The sequence below is a fragment of the Mustela lutreola genome, chromosome 4 (assembly GCF_030435805.1).
Source record: "Mustela lutreola isolate mMusLut2 chromosome 4, mMusLut2.pri, whole genome shotgun sequence".
Taxonomy (NCBI): Eukaryota; Metazoa; Chordata; class Mammalia; order Carnivora; family Mustelidae; genus Mustela; species Mustela lutreola.
The window spans coordinates 64,113,065-64,124,750 of NC_081293.1; the positions used below are offsets into that span (position 1 = coordinate 64,113,065).

The window sequence follows — 11,686 nt, forward strand, 5'->3', positions numbered from 1 at the left end:
AAAAGCCAAGAACCTGGGATCTGGATCACTGATTCTTAGGATCACAGAGTATCTGGCACTCTTATTTCTGATGGAAAACAATGGGATATGAAGACTTTCAACTAGCAGTTTACTGGCAGAAGGAACCAGAGATGTATTTAGCATCTCACAGTAAGATTTTGGCATTCAGCTCTTAAGAGTATCAAGTCGTTGGCTGCCTGTGGCTTCATCTACTTTCCCTAGCTTTTTTCTTCTCTGTTCTCCATTTGCTTCCTCTGCTTTTGCTTCCTCCTCTTTGGTTCTTTTTCCCATTTCCTCTCTTTCCCACTTCATTGGACATTTTTTATTGACTGGAGCTTCAATGGTGGTTGCATCACACAGATTGCTTTTTCCACAGTAAAGCCCTGATTTGGAAGGGAGAAAGAAGAATTTTTCATCTCTGTGTGCAAATGTAATTCAAATATGGTGAACTAATTTATTCTGTAAAACTTAATTAAAACCAATAAAAAAAGGAGACAGCTCTGGAGGGAGCAGTAACTCCCTTGGCAGGATCTGGGTGAGATGCATTCAGTTGGGACTTTTTAAATCTTAGCATTTGATTTGGCCCCATGATTTTCAGAGAACTAGGTTTGGTTTTATATGCTACTAAAATGCTTTTAAGTATTTAATGGTTTACTCCAATTGGGGAAAGTTTTGTTAGGTTTTCTCTAAAGTTTCCCACAGGAAAGCCTTGGTTTTTTATTTGTGACTGGAATATTTTGTGGCTTTAGAAATTACCAGGAAAATTTTAAAAAATGCTACTTTTGAAGTTTTCCAGATGCACACAAGTATATTTTCATTTATCTTACATCACATCCCTCATTTTGAAGTGATTTTTGTCTGAAAGTATGAATAAACAAGGTCAGAGTAGAACTTGCAGGAATAGTGACTTCATGCTGAGATCCCCATTACACTTTAAGCTTCTTGATTGTAGAACTGTGTCTTAAACACTATTTCAATGCTTCACACCAAACAGAGAAATAAAGTGCACACTGATGGATGGATGGAGGGACGGAGGGATGGAGGGACGGAGGGGGGAAGGGAAGGAGGCCTAAATACATCAATCCATGAATCCTAGAGTGTTGGGATACATCTGCCTGTATTCTTCCTGCTGGAATTGGAGTTAAAGGGAGACGTGAGAGCTGCTCCACTACTTGTATGTAAGAGTAGAGGACTACTCTAAGAGGAGGACTACTAAGCATGGCATTGCAACAAAATCTCATACCCAGCACCAAATTTTGTCAAGGTAGGTACTCAATAAATATTGGATAAATAGGATTTTCACCCCATGTCGATCAAAGTTTGCCTCAAGAACACTGCAAGAGGAGTGCCAACGGTGATTATTTCCAGTATTTTATTATGAAAATTTCCAACATGTAAAAAAATTTGAATAATTTTTCACAGAACACCCTTATACCTATGACCTGATTATAAGCATTAACAACTTACTCTACTTATTTACCACATAACTCTCTATCTAGCCATCCTTATATTCATATTATTTTAGGGGGCTGAGTACAATATATTTTATTTACCTGACAATATAGGGTTTCCCAAACCCCTCCCTTTCTTCAAATGTTCTGGGATGGAAACTATGTAGAGGTTGGGAGATTCTCAGTGTGTTGGGGAACAAGTTGGGGCAGCTGAGGAACTCTCTCTTCCTCTTTCTCTTGCTGGGGTTGGTGGTTCAGGGAACTGGTCTACTACCCTGTTGCTGTAGCCAGATTCATTATCATGCCAGGCAATAAGCTTGACAAAGTGGTCACTGAGAGCAAAACCAGCTCCATCATTTAAAGTGGAAGAGCAAGTGTCATTGTTAAAGTTGCAGGAGACAACCTGGTCTTCAGCATAGTCCAGGGTGCCCTTGAGGGGGCCCTCTGATGCCTTCTTCAGCACCTTCTTGATGTTTTTGTATTTGGTAGCCTTCTCCAGGCAGCAGGTCAGATCCTTGACTGACATCTTGAGGGTGGGGACACAGAAGGCCATGCCAGTGAACTTCCCACTTCAGCTCAGGAATGATCTTGCTACAGCCTTTGTGGCTCAGGTAGAAGCAGGGATGATGTTCTGGGAAGCTCCTTGGCCATCAGGCCACAGCGGCCCAGAGAGGCTATCCACATCTTCTGAGTGGCAGTAATGGCACAGACTCTGGTCATGGGTTCCTCCATGCTGCCAAAGTTGTCATGGATGACCTTGGCCAGGGGGCCAAGCAGTTGGCAGTGCAGGAGCCACTGCTGATAATCTTGAGGGAGTTGTCATACTTAGGGTTCACAATCATCACAAATAAAGAGGCATCAGCAGAAGTTGGCAGAGATTGATGACCCTCTTGGCCCCACCTTTCAAATGAGCCCCAGCCTTCTCCATGATGGTAAAGACTCCAGTGGCTCCACAACATACTCAGCACCAGCATCACCCTATTTATGCTGGCAGAATCTCATTCCTGGAAGATAGAGATAGGCTTTCCATTGATGACAAGTTTCCTGTTCTCAGCTTTAACAATGCCGTTGAATTTGCTGTGGGTGGAATCATACCAGAATATGTAGACCATGTAGTTGAGGTCAATGAAGGAGTCACTGTATGGTGATAATATCCACTTTGCCAGATTTCAGCCCCCTGGTGAGCAGGTGACCAATATGGCCAGATCAATTTACTCCAATCTTCACCCTCATGTCTCCAGGATATGCCTGGCACTGCACCAAAAGATGTGGCTATCTGTGGAATGGGAAGGAGCAGAAGGCTAACTTGTATTATTTTTTATTCATTTCAAATTAAATGATAGGCATTGGTAACTTTGTCCGTAAATGCTTTGACATACATATCATTAGAATTCAATATTTGTTCCAAGTCTTTTTCCTTTGAAATAAAATGATCATTCTAAATTTTGATGGTTGCAAACACTAGTGTAATACAAATCTTTATCAAGATTAGCATTACCCCCAGAATATTTAGCCATGGAGATTTGAGAGTCTTTGGAATAATTTCTTTACTACTTTATCCAGAAAGAGACTGTCTGAGAATAACTTACAGTTTAAAATTTGGTAGGAACTGGGGCACCTGGGTGGTTCAATCATTAAGCATCTTCCTTTGACTCAGGTCAGGATCCCAGGACCCTGGAATGGAGCTCCACATCAGGCTCCCTGCTCCATGGGAAGCCTGCTTCTCCCCATCACACTCCCCCTGCTTGTGTTCTCTCTCTCTCTCTTCCTCTCTCTGTCTGTGTCAAATAAAAAAATAAAATCTTCAAAAAAAATAAAATTTGATAGGAACTGTCCACCCTCACAAACTCTTTCAGATATCATACCATTAAAGAGGTGCTTTCCTACATTTGTTTTAGCAAAATCCAAACTCCAAATGCATAGTTGATGGCAAGGGAGAGATTTATGTGTATGTACAACATTAGCTGAAGGTTCAGTGAGTTGGAAAACAAGCAAGAAAGAATAAAGCAAAATTAGGATCCTATTTTCTTATGTGGATTTAAAAATAATAATGTATACAAATAATTTTTGTCAGAATAACAGATATGCTTTAAGTCTTAATACATGTAAGTATGTTTTCTTTGCACCAGATTTTTTTGGGACATCACCTTTATGGGGGTGGGGGACAACCAAGGGGCCCTCTCTGAAGTTGTACGTGTTGCCAAGTTGAATCCAGTGCCAAGCTAAATCCCTACCACATGGTACATATAAGTTGAATCCCTTCCAAATGCAGGGCTCCTTCTTAAGTAGCTGTATTGACTAATTACTTTCATCAGGATAATTGCACCTAAGAAAAGGGTACAATTATTTCTACCAAGTAGAATGTTGACATCGTTTAATGAAGAATTAATGCATGTGGTGACAAACTATGTATTTAGAGAGGAAATAAAGCACTTACCAACAATCTGTTTCCAAGAAAGAATTTTTAAGCATGTCTGGTATGCTCTTAAGTATTCAGAATGAAACTAATAGGCATTTCCACAGCACACAAGACTCAGCCTCTATCTAAGTACATGCATGCCAGTGAATTGACATCCACCATGCCCTAGTGGGTTCTACATCATGGTTGAATTTCAGAGCTGCAATTCAGTTTGGCTAAAGTAGTACCCACTCACATCATCACATTTCAAAGTGACCTTCCCAGTCACTGTTCCACACAAATAGTAAACCTACATCATCTTTCTTTGTGGGAATGGCAAATTTATAAAACTGAAATGCAGAAGGATTATGGTTAAAACCTGCAAAGTGTTGACTGGGACCTAGATTAGTTACTGATGGACAAGAGCCCTAAAATTTATTCTTTCATATATTAACTGAACACATACTGATCAATCAACTATTATATGGAAGGTGCTATGCTAATTATTATATAATAACCCAAAAGGAACCTACATTTTAGAAGCTTGTAACTACAGACCATTCAATCATTCATTCAACATATCTCGACTGGGAACTGTGGTAAACTTTGTGGTCCATTGCCCAAATCCTTCTCTAAGACTGAGGCACCCATTTCTCCAGCTGCCAGGAGTACAGACTGCTGATAGTTCACAACTGAGTTCCTTCCCAGGAATCACTCTAGGCTAAAAGAATACACTTCCCACTTCCTGGAGGCATCAGCATCCAGTGACTGGTGGTGCTAGAGTACAAAGGCTCTTGAGGTCTCTCGTGCAACTACATCATAATTCAATTTCTTCCTTTGCCTAGTGAAGCAACTCTCACTCATCACATGTGTTGTTACTAAAAGCACTCTTCAATTAACCTCCTGCATGCAAATCTCACAGTCACAGTCACCTGAGAAAGCCAACCTAGGACAGTCACTGCCAAATATGATTCTAGGAAGACAACTATAAAATGGAACTTACAAGCTAGATCACCTAGCTCCAGACTGAAAATTCTATCACTAGTGTGCAGTTATGATGCAACTATTAGAAAAATGACACTAATGAAGAACTGAGATGTAAATGAAAGCCTGAGGGTAAAATAATACCAGCCTAAGGTGGTAGAGATCTTAAGAGCCTCCACAGTAATATAAAAAAGACTCTCATTTCCTGCAACCAGAGGGCAGAAAAACTTCATTTGGGACCCAGAAAGAGCTACAGAGAAGGCTGAATTTTTAATGCCTCCATGTCTTTTATAATACGGGCAGGGTTCTGGCTGGGAAGGAGTGGGACGTGGAGACTTGAGATGGGAACATATTGGTCAATGCACTAGAACATCTTGAATCTTTGGGAACATTCAGACTCCCCTGAATCCTCTAGCTACTCAAAAGTGGTCCACTTCTCTCTCTTTAAAGACTTGCATTCCCCATTCCACTTTTGCTTAAAGATGGTACAGAAGCTTTTGTACTTGCAAAATAACACACATCTTATGGTGATCTGTCCCACCTTTTCTCCTGGCCACCAGATCATGGAGAAAGTTATAACAAACCATCTGGGGTAGTTCTGGGTCACTAAAATAAGTTAAAAACTATATGTCAAAGCAGCTGCACTACTAGCCAACATTTCTCAGCAGGAACCAGGAGAGATTACATGGGATTGCAACCTGAGTATGATGTATCAAGGAGAACAGAATGAGAAGTTGGAAAGGGATGAGTTTACAATATGTAAGCAGTCTCCTGTGATCCAAGATTTACACCCCATCAAGGACCCCAGGAGACAGTGCTAATATGCTGCTAGGGTGTTTCTTGGAAGCTTGGACAAAGCAATAGCCCACACCTAATGAAGCATAAATGGGACAGATGGCAAAGACAGTAATCAAAAGATTCAGAGAAGTGAGGCTGCTACATTAAATATAATACATGAAGCCAGAAAATCCACCCATCTACAGTGTTCTAAGAAAAGGCCTAGAGGATAATACATTTACCAAAGTGTTAAGTAACATGCCAATAAGAGGGGCACTAGCATCAATAAGAAGCTCAGTGATAGCCGTCTTTGGTTGTCCAGGGCAATAAGAGATCCTGCTAAAAAATTGGCTCCCTGATAAAAATGGACATGAGAGTATCCTCAAATAAAAGAACCCAGGTAACTGAATCCACTGAGAAGAATCCACTTAACTAAAAAAAAGCAAGGTGGACACAATTGTCATAATAAATAGAAAGGTCAAAGTCATAATCAAGGGGAGCTAACCTGTAAAGAAACTTGGAGATGGTTAATAGAACACAACAATCTAAATGTCATAATAAATGGGCAGCCTTTGAAAACTGCTCAAGCTGTAAAATGAAAAGAAATTAAGGATGAATAATCAAGAGGCTGGAGTGGATACCTCAATAAAAATTCACAAACTTGTCCAATATCCAGACCTGAGCCTTTCTCAAGACCTGGAATACACTGACCGATGGAAATGTCATGTCTCCAGGAAAAAGAATTCCATGACACCATGAAAAGTTACTTGGTAACAATTTTTCCATGAGGGACCTCTGTCCATTTACTCAAATAACTTTATACTTGAGAAAAAGAAATATCCAAACATTTGGATGAGAATTTTAAGACAGAGTCCTACAACCATTAACATTTATATCAAAACATCAAAACGTCAAAATGGACCTCCGTTTTAGTGGGGTTAATATGGGTACATGCAATAAATGGAACTCTGGCCCACACCCTGCTTACTATGGGTCCACTGGGCTCTGTGGACCTACACTACCATCATTTCCCCAGTGTCTGAGTGTATAATTGGAATAAATATACTTGATAGTTGTTTGGACCTATGCATAGCTTTTTAGTCTATAGGTTAAGGGCTATTATAGTGAGAAATACCAAATGGAAGACTAAGAAATGGCCTTCTCATTTCCCTCTCCAGCCAAGATTGTATGCTGGGACATCCTCTCCAAAGTGAAGGAAAAATTATAGCATCTCATAAACCCCAGCACTATGGTAGAAAACATATGCCACAATTTGGGATGGTGCTTCCACCCATTTACTGAGAGACTTGGAAGACTTAGATCTTTGAGTGGATCCCAGAGCAGGAAAGAGATCTGCAACATGTCCAAGGGACAGTACAAGCTGCCGTTCTACTTGGGGCATCATACCTAACTGACCAATGGTATTAGAGGTATCTGTGTTGACAACAGATGTGTAAAGTTTATGGTGAGCTCTAATCAGAGAATGATATCATAGACTTCTAGGTCTATATGTGTAGCAAGGCTCATTCTATTAACTTCAGAGATTCCTACACCATTTAAAAAGAGCTCCCTCATATGCTACTCATTCCTAGCTAAAATATAAGATCATGTGGCCAGAGCTTCCCATCAGAAGCTGGATTTCCAGACCCACAAAGGCATAATGTTCAGAGGACTCAACAGTAGTCCATCATAATATAGAAGAGTCACTATCAGTATCAGGCACCAGGAAGTCCAGAGACACAAGTAAGCTACAGAGACAGGTGGCCAGACTCTCATGCCATCCTCCACTATTTTGTCAGTACCCCTCCCTTCAACTTATACATATGGCTTCATGGTAGAAGTGGGGAGGGAATGGAGGATGGTATATGACTTGGTGATAAAGAAGAAAAAAGGCCAAATGGGTTCTATTAGATGACATATCACAAGCTGCCCTGTACTCACCTCCTCTCCTAAATTATGATCTAGGAAACTATCTTGGAACCAGGTGCCAGATGCCACCTAGTGTTTAAACCAGGTTGCTATCAGATAAAATAATTAGTTGCACCACTTCTTTTTATTCATTCATTCAGTAAGTACTTATTGAGGCCAAACTCTATATTATCCGGGTAGGAAGAGTACAGCAATAAGTAAAACAGACAAAAATCTCTTCCTTCAAAAACTGAGTAGCATGCAAAACAATGAATCTGTACTACTTTCTTATACCACGCACAAATATAAACCCAAAATGGCCTAAAGACCTAAATATAAGGCCTGAAACCTTAAAACTTCTGAAAGAAAACATGGGCAATAAACTCTTGGACACTAGCCTTAGCAGTATTTTTCTGGATCTGTTTCCCAGATCCAGATCCCTTTGTTCCAGAAGGAACAAAAACAAAAATAAATAATTGGGAGTACATCAAACTAAAAAACTTATACACAGTGAAGGAAAGCACCAACAAAATTAAAAGGCAACCTACTGAATGGGAGAGATATTTGCAAGTGATATAACATGTAAGGGATAATATACAAAATATATAAAGAACTTATACAACTCAACACACACACACAAAAACCCACTAATAATCCAATTAAAAACAGGCAGAGGACCTGAATAGACATTTTCCAAGGAAGATATACAGATAGCCAACAAACACATGGTAAGATGCTCTCATTCAACATCAGGGAAATTCAAATCAAAACCACAATGAAATATCACCTCACACCAGTAACAATAGTTAGAATACAAAAACAAGAAGTAACAAGTGTTGGCAAGGATGTGGAAAAAAGGGAACCCTTGTACATTATTGGTGGGAATGCAAATTGATGCAGCCTTTATGGAAAACAGAATGGAGTTTCCTAAAAATTTAAAAATAGAAATACCATATGATCCAGCAATTCCACTATTGTGTACTTACCAAAAGGAAATGAAAACACTAATTTGAAAAAAATATATGCATCTCTATTTGCTGCAGCATTATTTACAATAGTCAGGATACAGAATCAACCAAAGCATCTCTATAGATGAATGGATAAAGAAGATGTACCATGTATATGTGATGGAATATTACTCAGCCATAAAAAAGAATGAAATATTGCCATTCACAACAACATGGATGGACCTAAAGAATATTATGCTAACTGAAATAAGTCAGAGGAAAACAAATGCCATATGATTTTATTTACATGTGGAATCTAAAAAATAAAACAAAGAACAAGGAAACAAAAAATAGAAACAGATACATAAACAGAAAACTGGTGGTTGCCAACGGGAAGGCAGGTGAAGGAAAGGGTGAAATAAGTAATGGCGATTAAGAAGCCTCCAGTTATAAAATAAGTTAAGTCATGATAATGAAAAGTACAGCCTAGGAAATATAGCCAAATGTCTACTTAATTTAAGTGTAGGGTACAAAAAACACAAACAAGTAGAAGATACAGTATGTAAGGTGACCATTTCTATGGGGGGAAATAGAGAAGTTAGAGAGACTGGAGGAATCTGACTCATTTGGGGGGTCAAGTTTTGAACAAGATTGTTTGGAAAGGTCTCCATGAGAAGTTTTAACTTTTGAACAAAGGACTGAAACATTTACCTTTGGTATCAGCATTCTGAGCAGGAAAAAAGCAAATGCTAAGGACCAGAGTCAGTGGGCGTCCCTGAAATTTCAGGTAGGAAAAGGGCAAGTAGGGCCACAATCTAGCGAGGAAGAATACGTTGTTGGAGATGAGCTCAGAGAGTAATGAACTACCAGATTTTGTAGGTGTCCTGCAAGCCAGAGTATTTCTAGAAGAATGGAATGATCACCTGTGTCACATGGCTGACAACTGATCTTTAGAATTCTCAACGTGAAAGACATTGGCTTTGATAGACGTGTCTTTATCATTCTCCATCAATAGATCAGGAATACACATACAAGTGTATCTCCCCTCCTCATTAGTTCCAACTCAGCAATCTTTGTAAAGATGAAAAATCATCTTTCTTTCTATTCTTTCCCTTTTCTGTTTCCCTATCCACTGCTCTCTTCTCCTTTCACTCTAAATTTTGCATCTTCCTAAATAGAAAATAATATAATGGCTCAAAATCTTCTAAAAATGCTAAGTAAACAAGTAGCATTCACCTCTAAATTTCCAACAGTTGTCTCAGCATTTTCCTTCTGAATACTGACAACTGTCAAAATCCACTTCTTATTCTCTTTGCTTATCCATAGGAAACAGGTTTCAGGATAAAACATGCAACATGAAACTCTTTTTCTCTGTAATCTAGAAAGTAGCTGCAAATTGTATTTCCACTATGTTTTCATTTCAAATGCACTATATGTTAAATAAACCTTAATGGTCTTTCCTGGACTTTTTGGGAGCAAGAACTGTATCTATCATTCCATGTGCCCTCTTTCCCATGTGCCTTGCATAGTGATTTGCATTTGGTAGGACTTCAGTTAATATTTGTAAAATGAAATGTAATATTTTCCTGTGGCTAAATGAGTCTAGTTCCAGAAAACTGACCTACAACTGAATTTTAGAACAAAACCTACTTACAAGATAGAGATATGCTTATGCGCCAAACCTTGCATCATAAAGCAACAAGAGACAATCATACATAATGTCTCCAAATCAGGGGTTAAAAACCAACTGAAGGAGCACATAAATGGGCCAGGTGAGGACCTAGGGAAAAGATCAATATGTCCAGTCCAAGGGGGAGTTGCCCCTCCATGCCAAATAATCGTAGCACATGCAAGAACACAAGCCTAGTGTGGTTGGGTTATTTCTTAAGAGAAATTGGAAATTCAAGTGATATCTTAGTTTCAAAATGTTGGTTATGAATCCAGTCTTCTTAAATGGAAGTGAAGAGGGGTCAAAAGCAACAGAAATGTTCATTAAAGGCTTTTCTACAGTTTTGTCACCTCTGCCCTAAGTAGGCATGAAGACTTTTGAGGAAAGGAACTAGTTTTATAGCTCAGCTTTCTGCCTGTCACCCATCTAAATGTGGCCCTACGACATTTCATAGATGGTGGCAAAATAGAATTGTTACCATCCTTCTAAAAGATTTAGATTTAAGGAGGCTACATTAAATTCCATAAATTACATCATTCAGTAAGAACTACACCCCCATCTATATATCTATAGATATGAAGTACTTCCCTAAATGAGATAACTGTTCAGACGGCCTGAAATGTCCCCAGTAAGCAATCTACATGCGTGTTCTATTATTATCTCATAAATACTCAGCATTGTGGAGGGCTGTCCTATTTTTAGTTCTTTCATAGATTATTCATGAAGAGTTGTAGACCGTCTGTGAAATTTGACTAACCTTTCTTCAATTCTCCCAAAGCAGTGGATTCCTTTCGGTGTACCTCTGTCTCCTGGAAACTGTTTCCTTTCTGCTCTGTTTCATTTAGCTGAACTCATCGTGGATGAATAATGGGCTGGTATCTTCAAAATACCAGTATATGTGTGTGTGTGTGTGTGTGTGTGTGTAGGCACACACACGCGTGCGTGCGTGGGTGTGTGCATTTTGTAGTCATCACTGTGGGGCTGGAAACTGGTTTTAAAACTTGTCCTAAAAACCAGGGTCATAAACTCAAATGTAATTATTTATCTTCCTCTTAAACAAGAGAAAAGCTTTTTTAAAGCTCCCTAATGCATTTATTGGCTTTGCCCTGATGGAAGTAATTTGAACATATCCCTAAAGCATTCACCCCATTTCAGGCAGAATGTGGTTCTGGGATTGGGCGAGAGCCTAAGTACAGCATGGTTTGGTGCTAAACTATACTGACAAGTAAGAAGGTCTCTTCCTCCCTACTGTTCCAAGGAATAATGTAATATTGAAACACATTCTACTCTCCCCTAGCATTTTCCTTTCACAGGTCCTAACCTGTTTTCTTAAACTAACACTAATACCTTTATCCTGGGGGAGGGCAGAGGGCATCCCATTTTGGGTTTTTGTTTGTTTGTTTTTAATTTCCCAGCACACGTAAGCAAATGAACCGGAGTGAAGAAAACTTTAGTGGGGGATCCTTTGGCCTCTGCAAGAGATCAGGCAGCTCTCCAGATCTCAGTGGTTGTTCTCGTCCTAAACTCCAGCTGGCCTGAGGATTTTTTTTAG

At 39.4% G+C, this 11,686-nt stretch overlaps 1 pseudogene; it reads right to left on the bottom strand.

Annotated features, from left to right (window-relative positions):
• Positions 1 to 1,403: 1,403 nt before the first annotated feature.
• On the bottom strand, positions 1,404 to 2,687 carry LOC131830332 (glyceraldehyde-3-phosphate dehydrogenase-like; annotated as a pseudogene).
• Between the last annotated feature and the right edge of the window lie 8,999 nt (positions 2,688 to 11,686).